This window comes from Pristis pectinata, chromosome 29 (assembly GCF_009764475.1).
Source record: "Pristis pectinata isolate sPriPec2 chromosome 29, sPriPec2.1.pri, whole genome shotgun sequence".
Lineage (NCBI taxonomy): Eukaryota > Metazoa > Chordata > Chondrichthyes > Rhinopristiformes > Pristidae > Pristis > Pristis pectinata.
This window is the reverse complement of record NC_067433.1, coordinates 23422723-23437940: the sequence shown is the minus strand read 5'-3', so window position 1 is coordinate 23437940 and position 15218 is coordinate 23422723. Positions and strand designations below refer to the sequence as shown.

Here is a 15218-nt window from a genome sequence, read left to right as displayed (position 1 = left end):
GAAACTTCCACAAAACTCTTAAATTTATGGAATAAAGATAAACTCTCAATTTAAATGCGGAGTGTTTATTTGTATTTAGGTGTGATATGACAATTCCTTGGCGTAAAATGCACTGATGGAGAATGGTTAACGTCAACATGGGAAATAGAAGAGGATGGTTTCGATCCATAGACCTCTGGGTTATGGGCCCAGTAGTCTTCCGTTGCGCTACTCTGTTGCTGAGATGGGATGCGATCTTTGTGCTGAGAGTGTTGTTCATTCTATACTTTTTTTGTCGATTGTTTTTTCCCGAGTTCCCACCGTCCCCTTGCTCGTTTTTTGACTTCTCTTTGACTCTTCTCCCGCTTCTCCTTCCTCTTTCCACTTTCCCTTCCTTGTTTCCAATGATATTTCCCATCAGGTCATTATCTCTGTGCCGTTTGTGCTCTCTCCAAGTTATCGTACATTCTGCCCAATATTTCACCGGTTAGCTATTATTTACATTATAAGGGGGACAATTCATTTCGCTTGTAGGGTTTGTAAAACTTAAGATGTTTTCACCCACAACGGGGGTTCGTTTTGTCCAATGCCGAGATCACATTAACTTCCCGATCCTGTCACTATGATGGAATAAATGTCAGAATTCCTTCAGTGCTGAAGAACCAGCAGCTCACTTTGTTTCTTCGTGAAATTGAACTCGCGGTTTTAAAGCACACCAGAAGCTGACTTTGTTTTCCGCACTGCAAGTATTTGCATCAAGTGCAACAACTCCGTATCCCCCGATGTAGTGGTTGGCAAATTAACCGTTACCATAATCTTCAAGTCAAATGGCCGTTCGGGAAATTGACGGATGCGGAGTGTCGGTGTGCCGCAGTGTCAGTGTATTGACCTGGCAGTGTAGTGACGGGGATCACAAGTCTGTTCGCTAGGGCTGAGGCTTGCCCATTGCACTCCGTGTGTGCTGACCTCTGCGATGTCACAAATGTGGGACACTGGACTGTGAAATGTGTGGTGGTGGGGACAGTGTTCGTGCATTCTCCTGATCTTCTGTCATACCTAGATTTATTTTCCGCTTGTTCTGAACTGATCCCCCACCTATCTTTAGACGCTTGTCGTAACGGAGACGTCCCACGGACAACTGACCGTCTTCGGCGGAGTCCACTGTTGCTAAAAGAGACAGGTCTCAATGCTGTGTTTAGGCGGCATGGGATTGCAGCATAAAGTCGGTGTGGAACATAAGTTTGTCAGAACATGTCATGGGAGCAAGAGAAAGCCATCTGGCCCGTCGAGCCCTACCAGCTATTCAATAATATCACGGCTGACCTGGTCCTAGACTCAGATCTACCTACCTGCCTTTTCCCCATAACACTGAATTCCCTTACGATGCAAAAATTTATAAAACTGTGTCTTAAATATATTTAATGAGGCAGCCTCCACTGCTTCCCTGGGCATAAAAATTCCACAGATTCAAGACGCTTTGGGAAAAGCAGCTTCTCCTCATTTCCGTCCCAAATCTATTCACCTGACTCCTGAGGTTATATCCCCTAGTTCCCCCGCACTCCCTGTACTTCTGGCCTTCCTATCTTGCATGCTGTCGCCTCCGCCTCTTCAGGAACTTTTCTGCCATCATTTCGTTTTACTTTCATAATCAATCGTCCGTTCATAACCCAGACCTGGGCTCTTACCCACAGAGTTGCTTATCCCGCCAGCACGTCCCGACTCTTCACTCTGGCAGAAAGGGACGGTGAGTCATCCACGGGGATGGTTCGCGGTTGGAAGTCCACAGTCGCTATTCATTCTCGGCTGGGTCCACGCGAATGTCCCTTCACTGTTCAAAATTACCGGTGACTAGCGTGGAGATGCCGAGGATAGAACCCGGGACCTCATACATGCAAAGCATGCGCTCTCCCACTGAGTTTCATCCCCTTCTACATGTTTTTACGTAAGCTACTTTCTGAGTCCCCTCCACTGAACCCAAAGCTTAGATATTGACAGCTAAAAAACAGAAACTGGAGTGGGCTATTCGGTCGGTCGTGCCTGCTCCGCCATTCAATCCGATCATGTCTGATCACCTAACGTTAATCAGCTGTTCTCGATCACTTCACACACGTTTTGATGCCTTTGTCATTGAAACTCTGTCTGAACAATCCGCGACTTATTCACTTGTTTGGGAGAGACTACGCGAATGAGAAGGGGGACCATATCTACCCGTCGGTGACACACATTTGACTTGTATAGTTTAAATCAAGAACAATACCAACTTCTCTTAAAAATTTTAAGATCGTTTGTGTCTGTTTAAATCTTTGAGCTGGAGGCGTAAGCAGCAAGTATTTCACAAAAGATACGAATGCACGTCAGTCCCAAACCGAACCAGGAAATGGTGCAAATACTGATTCGTGCTGAGAGATTCAAAGTAAATATTTCATTCCAGTGATCTTCCGTCAGATCGGGGCAGACACAGACAGAATGACCAAGTGCTCCCCAAACAAGGACAATTAACATTGCACCCCGCAGTCGGGAATCTCAGCAACCGTCAGGATAATTTAAAGTTGTTATTTTTTATTTACCATGTACGTTTATGTGAATGGGAAGCGGAACGTATGGGCTCCTTGGGCCGGAAAATGTGAGGGAGAGCTGCCAATGATCTCAGTGAGGCAGCGACCTGCCGCCAGAGGGCATCGAGGGGCTGGGCCGTGTGTAACAGCGACCTGCCGCCAGAGGGCACCGAGGGGCTGAAAATTGTGTAACAGCCGCTCAACACTTCTTGAGTGTATTGATGAAATAGCAAACATCAGAGACACTGGTGCTCTGTAAGGTGATGCATTGGTTCCATGTTCGATAATTTGTGTGATCGCAAAATAAATGTAAAGAAAGACACGTGTGGTGCTGTTGCTCACTCTGCATCCGTATTTTGTTTTTCGTGAACAAACAATATTTTCAATTGAGAACAGCAGTGTTACAAAGCGCACAGCGACACACACAGCCAAAGCTACCGTATGCGTTCGAACCACCAACTGTTGTGTTAACAGGCGAACGCGCTCCACAGAGACCATGTGAAGGAAGCGGGAATAAATGGTCCATACCCGGGTCGGAAGGCGGTGACCAGGGTTCAGTGTTGTAACCCGGTTTTTCACAATCTGCATCAATGGTTTGGATCAGGGGGTCACAGACAATATAAAACAGAAACTTCTAGGAACACGTAGTCGGCAGGATTCGAGCTTGCGCGGGTAAATCCCAATGGAATTCTAGTCCATCGCCTTAACCACTTGGGGACGACTACCTCGATCCCCACAACTGAGCAGAGAGAAATACATTTTCCATCGGATGCGATCAGTGTATCGCGGGACGGAGGGAGGGACCGATCCCGGAGTCAGAGAAGTCCTAAACTAAAAACAGAACTTTCTGGATATACTCAGCAGGTCAGGCAGCGTCTGTGGAGGGAGAAACAAAGTTAACGTTACAGTTCAATGAACATTCACCTGAAGTCCTGTCGGGCATTTGGACGGAGAGAGTCTCATTCACATTGGGACAGAATTTCCGTATCCTGTCATCAATCAGCGCGTTCATTTGTTCATCGAAAGTTTGGTGATTCGAGCCCAACAATGTTCTGGCCGCTTCAGAATGCGGGTACAGGCAACCACATCAGTGTGGGTAGGAATCATAGAGTGCAGAGCGGATGAGGACGACGGGTTTCTTCCCCCAGAACCCGGTAGTCAGCAGGCGGGAGAGACTGAGGGTAAGAAACGTTCTGGTCGGCACATCAAAGGGAGGACGTGAATATATCGGGATGTGTGAAGAGGAGGTTCACCGAGATGTCGCCTGGGCCGTGAAGTTCTCATCAAATGAGACTGACTCTGCTTTAGTTGTTTTCTTCCCAACATAAGAGGCTGAGGGCTGACCTGTTGAGGTAAAACAAATTTGTTGCGTCATAAAGAGGTGGATAATAGGAAACGTTTCCGCACAGCAGAGGTAGCCAAACTCGAGGACATAGGCTTAGACCTGGGAATGAGGCGTTGCCGGTACAGAGTTCACGCTAGGTCAGTAGATACACAATAAAGGCGGAACTTAAATAAATGTGGAGGTGCAGAGGGACCTGGAGAACATGCGGACAGGTCCCTGAAGGAAGTAGGACAGGTCGGTCAGTGGGTTAAGAAGGCCGAAGGGAGACTTGTCTTTGTTGGCTGAAGGCGCAGGATCGCAGAGCAGGGAGCTCTGCTGGAACTGTATAAACACAACTCGGGCCACAGCTAGAGCGCTGTATACAGTCCTGGTCACCACCCCATCAGAACATACAGACACACCGACATCCGAATTAGGAGCAGGAGTCGCCACGCAACCGTGCAATCGCTCTCTTCCATTCAATCAAATAAGTCATGAGTTCGTTAGATTCCCAACTCTACATTCCATGTACCAGCGGGAAACTGTCACCTCCTTACTCAGCAGATATCTGACTACCTCTTGCTGAAGTACACTCAGCCATCCGCTCCTATCTTCCTTAGAGGAGGTGAGTTCCATAGACTCAGGAACGACTGGGGAAATCACCCTCATTGAGTGACCGCATATTTTAATACGTCCCGACGAGTTGTAGATCCTCCAACATGTGCGCACCCTCGCTCCACTTCTGCACTTCAAATATTCCCAAGAACTCGATATGTTTTCATGAAGTAACTTATCAAACTACTGAGTTCCAGTTCTGCTGGAGCCAGAGCCGCGCTCACATTCCAACTGACAACCTCATACAAGCGCTGCTCAGAGCAACAAATAGTTAGTTCATTTTGGAAGGGGGGGGGAACCAATATTCCTACGGGCAGCTTTGTTAGAACTGTTCGGGAGGGTTTCAATTAAGTTTAAGGGGGATGGGAACCAGAGTGATGGGTCAGAGGTGGTGCATTAGTGTACAAATAAATGCAGAGTGCAGAATGACTGGGGAAGGATAGGCAGTTGAAAGGGCAAAATTTGATGGGCTAAAGTACGTCTACTTTAATTCGAGAAGTATCAGCAACAAGGCTGATGAACCTAAAGCATGGGTAAGTACGTGGAACTATGACGTGGGGGCCATTACAGAGATTTGGCTGTCGCAAGGGCAGGAAGGATGCTGGACATTCCGGGGTTTAGATGTTTAAGAAGGGACAGGGGCGGAGGTAAAAGAAGTGGGGGTGCCTTTTCTAGTCAGCGACAGTGTCATAGCTGCAGAAAGGGAGGAGGTCCGAGAGGCATCGTCCACTAAGTCAGTGTGGGTGGAAGACAGAAACGTAAACTCTATTGGTAGTGTTCTACAGACCCCCAAATAGCAGCAGAGACGCTGAGGAACAGATATGGAGGCAGAATTTGGAGAGGTGCAAAAATAACAGGGTTGTTGTTATATGTAATTTCAACTTCCCTAATATTGATTGGCACCTCTTTACTGTAAAGGCGATCGATGGGGCGGAGTTGGTTAAATGTGTTCTGGAAGGATTCCTGACACAGTATGAGAACAGAACGAGTAGAGAAGAGGCTATACTGGACCTGGTACCAGTTTTCAGATCTCTTTGTTGGAAATCATTTTGTAGATAGTAAGCATAGCTCCTTGAAGTTTTGTCCATAGCCTTGGAGAAGGATAGGAGCAGACGATATGGTAGGTCTATAACTGGGGAAGGGGGAATTATGATGCTCTTAAGCAGGAACTTGGGAGTGTAAATCGGGAACAGATGATCATGGGGAAGTTCACAGCGGAAATGTGGAAGTTGTTCAAGGAATACGTGCATGGGGCTCTGGAGGGTTTGTCCCATTAAGGCAGGGTAAGGATGGCGCAGTGAAGGAACGGTGGTTGACACGAGATGTAGAATGTCTTGTCATGAAGAAAGAAGCTTATCTGTGGTTTAGAAAGCATGCATCAGACAGGGCTCTGCAGAGTTAAAAAAAAAGTAGCCAAGGGGGAGTTTAATAAAGAGGAAACATGTGCCTGGAGTTGGAAGAGTTAGAGGAGGTTCTTAATGAATATTTTGCTTCAGTATGCACGAAGAGGGAGAGAGAGAGAGTGAGAGTGTGTGTATGTGTGTGTGTGTGTGTGTGTGTGTGTGTGTGTGTGTGTGTGTGTGTGTGAGAGAGAGAGAGAGAGAGAGAGAGAGAGAGAGAGAGAGAGAGAGATTTGAGAAGATGGCGTACGACGGGCAGATATGCCAGGACATTTCGACATGAGGAAAGAGGATGTGCTGGAACTTCTGAAAACATTTTAATAGATAGCTCACCGGGGCCGGATGGGGTATATCCAAGGTTATTGCGGAAAAAGGGTAGAGATTGCTGCGCCTTTGGTGATGATCTTTGCGTCTTCAGCGGCCACATGAGTAGTGCCAGATGATTGGACAGTAGCAGCTGTTGTTCTTTGTTCAAGGATGGCGGCAGGGATAATGCTAAGAATCACAGACCAGTGAGTCTAACTTCAGTGGTGGGCAAATTAATGGAGAAAATTCTTGGAGACAGGATTTATGGGCATTTACAGAACCATATGCTGATAAGGGACAGTCAACGTGGCTTTGTGAGGGGATGGTCGTGCCCCACCAGCCTGACTGAATTCACTCAGGCTGTGACAAAGCAGATTGATGAAGGTAGAGCAGTGGATGTGGTGTAGTGGATTTTAGTAAAGGTCCTCATGGAAGGCTTATTCAGAAAGTCAGGAGGCATGGGATCCAGGGTAACTCGGCTGTCTGGATTCACAATTGGCTCGCTCATAGAAGACAGAGGGTGGCGGTGGATGGAGCGCATTCTGCCTGGAGGTCGGAGACCAGTGGTGTTCCGCAGGGATCTGTTCTAGGACCCCTGCTCTTTGTGATTTTTATAAATGAATTGTATGAGGATGTGGAAGGGCGGGTTAGTAAGTATTCTGATGACACATAGGTAGGTGCTGCTGTGGGTAGCGTAGAATGTTGGTGTAGATTACAACAGGATATTGATAGAACACAGATCTTCGCTAAAAGTGGCAGATAGAGTTCAACCCGGATAAGTGTGAAGTGATACACTTCGAGAGATCGAATTGGAAGGCAGAAAATGACAGGACTTTAGCAGTGTGGAACAACAAAGGGATCTAGGGGTCCAGTTCCATAGGTCGCTGAAGGTTTCCGCGCAGGTTGATAGGGTTGTTAAGAAGACGTTTGGAGTCTTTATTAGTCGGAGCATTGCATTCAAGAGCCTTGAGGAGATGTTGCAGCTATATAGAACTCTGGTGAGACCACACTTGGAGTATTGTGATCAGTTCTGGTCGCCACATTATAGGAAGGATATGGAAACTTTAGAGTGGGTGCAGAGGAGATTTATCCGGATGTTTACTGGATTGGAGAACATGTCTTTTGAAGATAGCTTGAGTGAGCTAGGGTTCTTCTCTTTGGATAGAAGGAGGATGAGAGGTTACTTGATAGAGGTGTACAAGATGATAATAGGCATATATCGAGTGGACAGTCAGGGATTTTTCCCAGGCGATAATGGCTAACAGGAGTGGACAGAATGGTAAGGTGATTGGAGGAAGTTTTAATGGGAAGTCAGTGGGTACTTGTTTTTACACAGTGGTGGGTGTGTGGAATGCAATGCCTGCAGAGGTTGTGGGGGCAGATATATTTGGGATATTTAAGAGAATCTCAGATAGACATCTGAATAACAGAGAAATGAGGGAGGTGTGGGAGGGAAGGGTTAGATCAATATTAGCAGGATAAAACGTCGGCACAGCATTGTGCATCGAAAGACCTGTACTGCGTTGTAGTGTTCTATGTTCTATTACAGACCTGCCCAACACTCTCATACACTGTGAGGCCGGAAGCTACATTATCGATCAATAGCGCAGCGTTCGATCAAAAAGGTATGTTCTGATCGATATTGAGGCAGAGACGATGTGGGTAGTCGGAACATATCCCCGTTCCTAGTTTGTGGAAGATACGACAGCAAGGAGTAGGTTCAGCCTAAGAGGCTTAAAGGGGAGCTCAGGGCATTTTCATTCACCTAAGAGGAGGGTGGAATCTGGTACGCTGTCAAACATTTAACATTTATACAGACGAGAAGGCGAATGGCCAAAGCATAGAAGGTGGTTGACAGAGTGATTTTCAATGGGATTGGTGCAGATGAATAATCAATGGTGTGGATGGACACGATGGGCCGATCGGCCTGTTTCCGAGCTGCATGAATCTGTAAATCTCGATTTTCAGCTTCTGCATAACCAGCATCAGTCAAACTGACGTTGTATTTGATGAATTTAAGTATCAGAAAGTGGTAGCCAAGTATAGTTATACTTAATATAGTTTAAGCAATAAATGTCGACAATTATAAAGAGCGAGTGAATGCCACAATTTTGGAATAATAAACAAGAAGGAGTATGAACCCCACACTGTCACTGTACCAGAGACTGACAGGTACAGAATGAACCCCACACTTTCACACTGTACCAGAGACTGACAGGTACAGAATGAACCCCACACTCTCACACTGTACCAGAGACTGGCAGGTACAGAATGAACTCCACACTCTCACACTGCCTCAGAGACTGTCAATTACAGAATTAACCCCACAATCTCACAATGTGCTAGAGGCTGACATGTACAGAATGAACCCCACACTCGCACACTGTACCAGTCACCGACAAGTACAGAATACACCCCACACTCTCTCACTCTACCAGAGACTGAGAGGTACAGAATGAACCCCACACTCCCACACTGTGCCAGAGGCTGACAGGTACAGAAATACCAAGATCCTCTCGTCCTTTGTGCATTGTGCTGTTTCTTCACCTCTTTATTTTGCTCCCTGTCAGTCTCAGCCTCCCGTTGAGTGTTCTCCGTGTATTGACCGCCTCGAATTCAGTCACAAATATCTGTTGACTCTGATTTTAGGGTACCGTCTTATTCCATGTCTCACTCTGTATCTCGCCGTTTATGTTTTGTTTGTGTGTGATTCTGCTGCGTATGCGTGTTTCTTACATGTATTTGTGTGCATTGGTGTGCTGTATTTATGTGTTTTTGCGCAGGCTTCTGTGTGTGAATTCGTGGTGTATGCCGGTCTGTGTATGCTGGTGTGTGCAAATTTTTTTATGCGTTCTCATTTTGCGTGCGTGTGTGTGTGTGTGTGTGTGTGTGTGTGTCTGTGTCTGTCTGTCTGTCTGTCTGTCTGTTTGTCTGTCTGTGTCTGTCCGTCTGGTGGGGTTGTCTTGGACTGCGCGTTTCGGCGCCACAGTCAAGTTTGCCGTCTTTGCCTGTGCTTCTGACTGTTATGCGGTGGCAATGGGTATCCAATTTGGTGGTGTGGCGGTGTGCACGTACGTCGTGTTACTGAGGATGTGTGTGGCGGGGCTGTATGAAAAGAGGGTCGTTGCTCTAAGCTGTATTCTGGTCGGTGCTCCACATCAAACAACAGAGAAACATAAGCATTCTGTTTCACAAATTCGCAGCAGCAACACACATTTGAAATACTTTTCCCCCTCTGGACCAAATTGAAGGTCAGTTCAGACAACCGAGTCATCGGTTGACGACAGAATCAAGAGGTCGACGAACTAATCGTTCCTCTGCTCTTGGTTCCCTCATTACCATTTTAACCCGGAGGACGCCTGCAATAACACTTCATTCAGTCACCGGCAAAACCTCCGGCTGTTGCAAACTGGCCCCAGCCTTGCGCCATCTTCTGGTAACCGTAACCGCACCATCGCCTCTGCCGCATCGGACCAACACTTCACTGCAGAGAGACCGGAGAAATGGTCACAATGAGGAAACAATCAACAGAAGCTGACGTCTGTACACACGATGAGATCTGTACGCGGCAGAGTATATATTGTGTTAAAAGAGCAGATTACTTTTCAGTGCAGTAGGTGATACATTTACCCAATCAGGAGTTATCACACAATGGTCAAAATGTTTACCTATGAGATACCCCATGAAATGCAAAACCAAGGGCACTGCAAAGAAAATCTTGAAGCAGCGTTGCATATCGAAAACAGTAGTGAATATCGACACAAAGGAAAACTGTAGATACCTGGGAACAGTGAGGAGGGAGGTGATGGTGAACAGGACCTGTGGTCTACTGGACAGGGAGAACGGTTCTTTGGATCTTTTACCATTTACTGAGGCAGGAAGTTGGGTGAGAGGCCATTATTGAGCTGAAGAACTGAAGGAAGGAGGTGCAAGGTTCTGACTGGGGAAACGGCAGGAACAGAGGAGAGGGGTTAGTTTGTGTCACTGGATTCACTTCTCACCGTGGAGAAATTTGCTCCATTTGTAGATTAATAAATTGAGAATATAATTGTATGAAAACTATTTATGGGTCCCCTAACTGACAAAGATCAGTTTTATGCGATTAAAGATACCGGCCGTATTTCCACAGGGACAATACTGAGGCAATGCCAAGGACTGTGATGTATGTCTAATAAATCGTCCCTATAATTCCAACAGAGGCAATGGTGTTATTGCAATGTCTTTATTCATGTGAGTGTAAAAAACGCAATAGTTGGGTCTAACCGAGTCACTAGAGACTGTATAAGTCAGACCCGTTGGAGGTCAGCTCAGATTATAGGTCCGAGCTGAGGATTCCGCAGCAACAGAAGTCGCAACTTCTCACTGAAGTGGAATATCCAGTAATCTGGCGGATAGAAGAAATTTACTATCCTGTTCTTTCAGCCGTTGGGATTCCCGGTTAGCTACAGTCTCAGCTGCCATAGGTGGAAATTGATGTCTAATTCCAACGTTAAATATGGTTTTTCTCGCTGCCTGTTTCCACAGACCCCGCCGAGTCCCTGCTTTTCCAAGAATGGAATGGAGACACAAGAGATTGTAGATTCTGGGATCGGGAGCAATGAAAAACTGCGGGACGAAATCAGCGGGTGGATCAGCGGGCAGATCAGAATGTTCTGGGAGCGGGTGTCTGGGTTCGTGACAGAAATCAGAGAATTCAGTGAAATACTCGCCGTCAGAGATGAAATTGCGCTTAATTGTTTTCAATGTTATAAAATGTGGTTCTATTATACCTGTATCTGACAGCGCCCGAGACGTCAGACTAACGCACCAAGCTTGCTTCTTCCTGTTGAAATCCCCTCCCCTGCTTCCCTGTGATGCATCCTTTGGGAGACGACATGTCCGGCCGTGAGGTTGTGTTAGGCCGCACTGTATGTGTTTGGATCGGCTGTGCTTCGGTTGTAAATGCAAAACGAAGGAAGATGGTGGAATGTGAAACTAAAGCAGAAAATGCTGGACGCTGTTAGCCCTGCAAGGAGCGTGTGTGGAAAGATAAATCAGATATCGGTTCGGATCGGGTCTATTCTCAGAACAGTTCTGCGGAAGGGTCTTTGTCCCAACACGTTAACTGGTTTCTCTTTCCGCAGATGACAGAATTTCCTGATTTATTCCGTCCTTCTGTTGATCTGTCGCTGACGGAGCGCCAGGGAAGTTGGTGATTGGTACGTGGAACACTGCCGACCTCTAGCGGCCGCGTTTATGCATTCCATTCACCACAAGACGTGTACGGCGACGAAAAAGCTGATCCATCTCCTTTTGCTTATTGGGAAACACATACCAAGATGATATTTGCCTGGGACCTGAAATTCCCGTGAACTGGGTGGCAATTGTGATCCTGTCCCGGGGTAATTGCTCTCTCTCCAAATATATCACCAGCTACCTAATGGAAATAACAGCGGCCGATCTCCTGGTGGTTATGTCGAACTCTCTGTTGCGGTGGACTGCTCGGATTTATTTTCCGCGATCAATCCTCCGCATCACGCCCGTGTGTAGTCTCGGTCTATCACTGCTTTTTGAAAGCATCGCGGTCTCAGTATGGCTGACGGACGCTTTCACCTTTGATCAATTTGTGGTCATTTGTTGTGAGAAGCTGAAGACAGAATATTGCACCGAGAGAACGGCGGCAGGGGGTATAGGGACAGTGAGTGTGCTGGAATGTTCCGACAGTGTCCGCTAGTACTCCACCGTCCAACCTTTGTTAGTAATTGATAATGTTCCGTGGCACTGTGTCAATAAACCAATCTTCCTTGCGTCCGACGTGGTCTGCATTTGAGATGTTTCACCGCATTTAACCCTTGTGTCCCGTTCTTTATGATTTTCCTGCTCAATATTCAGGCGATCAGATGGATGTTAGCGGCCAGTAGAGTCCGCAGGGGGCTCGGTTACCGCAGCAATGTAGAGAATGTCAAGGACTCGGAGATGGAGAACCGAAGAAAATCCATCGTTTTACTCTTCAGTATAACCAGCAGTTTCATACTGTTGTGGGTAACATTGGCGGTGTTATATATCTATCGGCGAATGTCAAAGATTTACAATTACTCTTCCACCTATCCCCGTTATATCACAAGACACACATTGGGAATGGTGCAGCTTCTCAGTTCCTGCACCAACACGTGTATTTACGCCGTGAGTCAGAGCAAATTTCGAGAGGAGCTGAAGAACGAGGTAAAATACCCGCCTAATAGGATTGTGAAAATCATTAAATCATTGGAAGAAATTGTGTGAAACATTGTAATTAAATCTACTTGGTCCCTAAACTCCACCCCCACACACACCCACGGGGGAAAGTGGAAATTACGTTACCTGTTTCATGGAAACAGGCACGTCTTATCCAGATGCATCACGGTTTGGTCTGAGATCTATCTGCCCAAGAGTGCAAGAATCTGCAGAGAGTTATGAACTCAGTTCAATCCATTCCGAAAACCAGCCTCCCCTCCATGGACTCTGCCAACATAAACAAAGATTCATCCCACCGCAGTCATTGTCTGTTTTCCCCATTCATCAGGGCAGTAGATACAACAGATGGAAAGCACGCACCGCTAAACTCAAGGACAGATCCTCTTCCATTGTTATAAGACTATATAACGGACCTCTTTTCCACAAAGATAAACTCTTGATTTCGCATTCCACCTCGTCGTGGCTCTATCACTTTATTGTCTCCCTGCACTGCATTTTTATTGTAACTGTAACACTATATTCTGCATTATGTTATTGATTTTCCCTTTGTACTAAATAAATGTACTGATGTTTCGAAATGATCTGTGTGGATGGCAGGCAAAGCAAAGATTTTGTCACTTGTCTCTTCCAACATGTGATAAAAATAAACCAATTATAATTACAATTAGCAGCTCACCTCCAAAACAGCCGATTGCAGCTGATGCCGAAGTCGCCCCCGGACTACCCATCCCAGAGATATTTCATTTTACTCATACACCCTTCCCCCACTCACCTCTCATCCTGACACCAGCTGGTTACGTCTGCTCCCCGGGACTGACACAGAGTGTCCGCCCTGAAGTTTATACCTGTTTACCTTTCTCCACATGTTGCCTGATCAGCTGAGTGGCTCCGGTATTTTAAGATTTTATTTACGTTCTGCTGCTCCTTTATACCGCCCTTTTCCGTCATTCTCTGTCTGTCTGTCTGTCTGTCTGTCTGTCTCTCTTTGCCTGCCTGTATGTCCGCCGTCCATCGGTTTGTTTCTCTCCCTCTCCCATTGTCTCTCCATGACTGCCCTTTATCTTCGCTTTCTATGTCTCTCTCCCCGTCTGTCCACATTCCGTAGCTCTCCCGCTTTCCTTTCCTGTATCATGACCCTGATACACACCTTCTCCTTGCTCTTCATTCAAAGACAGCTCACGTATTTAGCGGTATTTGCAAAGTGCAATTGTAATCCTTGAATTAACTTTCATGAACAGGATTATACTGTTCTATAAATGTTGATAAACTACCATTAAATCTCCCTGCATCTTTCTCTGTTTCATAGAAAATATAATCCCAATATTTGAATTCTTTCCCACGGCTGGAATGTCCTAGAGCTGGAAGTATCCCCATGAATCTCTTCTTCCGTCACCAAAGTCTCAGCTGTTCTGTAATAGGGCAATGGTCATAAAGTCATCGAGCACAGAAACAGTACTTCGGTACCCTGGGTCCACAGTTCAATCACCCATTTACACCGATCTACTTTATTCTCCCCACATTCCCAGCAACCCCTTCCTCATATTCTACCACTCGCCGACATACAAGGAGCATTTTACGGTGCCAATTACTCTACCGACCACATATCCTTGGAAATCCTCTCGGGTGCAGTGGTTCCGGTTACTGGTGAACGTCAATGGCTTATCTGCAGCCGACATGGACATGATGGGCAGAATGGCCTGCTGCTGAGTTGTAAAACAAAATCAGAACATGGTGGAAGTACTAGGCAGGCCAGGCTGCATTTGTGAGAAGAGAAATAGAGCGACCATTTCCGATCAAACACCATCGTCAGTACTGACAAGAGGACAAAGGATGGGGGGAGGGTAGGATTTGAGCTGAAACGTTAACTCAGTTTCCCTACCCACGGACGCGGCCTGGTCTGCTCTGAATGTGAGAAATTCTATTTTATTTTATTTTATTTATCCACCATGTTCACTTACTTTCAGATATAACACACGACCATTTGCTCCGGACTCGGATCTTGTGGCCCAGAGTGTGTGAGGATCAATGAGATCACCTCTCACTCACTGAACCCCAGACACTGTCGGCCCGAGCTGCTGAACCTCTCCTCACAGGACAGACCCGGTGAACCATTGCTGCACTTCCTCGGTCACAGGTAGGGGCCGGATCTGTACACAGAAGGCCGTGATTCTTTGTATCTACTCATCTCAGAGGGTGGTGGAAGCAGAGATGTGAATATCTTTGAAGGCCAACATGAATACATGGTCAATCAGCAAGAGGTGAAAGGTCACCGGGGGAGGAGAGAATGTGAAGTTCAGTATCCAGTCACATTATCTGTGGCCTTATTGAATGGGGGAGCATACCCGAATGGCCAAGTGGCCTGCTCCTGCTCCTGATTCGCATGTCCGTATATTCGAGTTGCCGTCTCACCAGCGCCCTGTATAATTCCAATGAGACGTTCTTTCTGCGATACCCAAACCCTCTGCAATGAAGATCAACATACTGTTTGCCTTCCCACTAATCACCAACCATGCATGTTAATGCTCAGTGTTTTGTGTCCAAGGATACCCGGGTTCCACAGAACACCAACACCGTTCAATCAATCACCATGAAATGAAATCCATTTCCTTAGCAACATACCACCATGTTCCACATTACATCCCACCCGCCATGTCTTCACCTAATCCTTTCGCCTATACCCCTAGAGCCTCTCCGCATTCTCTTCACAACCCACACACGAAAGCCAGTTTTGTGTCATCGACAAACCTGGATATATTGTCCGGTAAAGTCAAACAGACTGCAGCTGCTGTAAATCTGAAGCAAGCACAGAAAATTCTGAACAGGCAG

The 15218-nt window shown here is 46.5% G+C and overlaps 1 non-coding gene across 1 annotated transcript; it reads left to right on the top strand.

Moving 5' to 3' along the window:
* The first annotated feature begins 860 nt into the window (after nt 1-860).
* Nucleotides 861-1021, top strand: LOC127584460 (U1 spliceosomal RNA). Its single transcript, XR_007958392.1, has one exon. It is a non-coding gene; the product is annotated as a U1 spliceosomal RNA (small nuclear RNA).
* The last annotated feature ends 14197 nt before the right edge of the window (nt 1022-15218 follow it).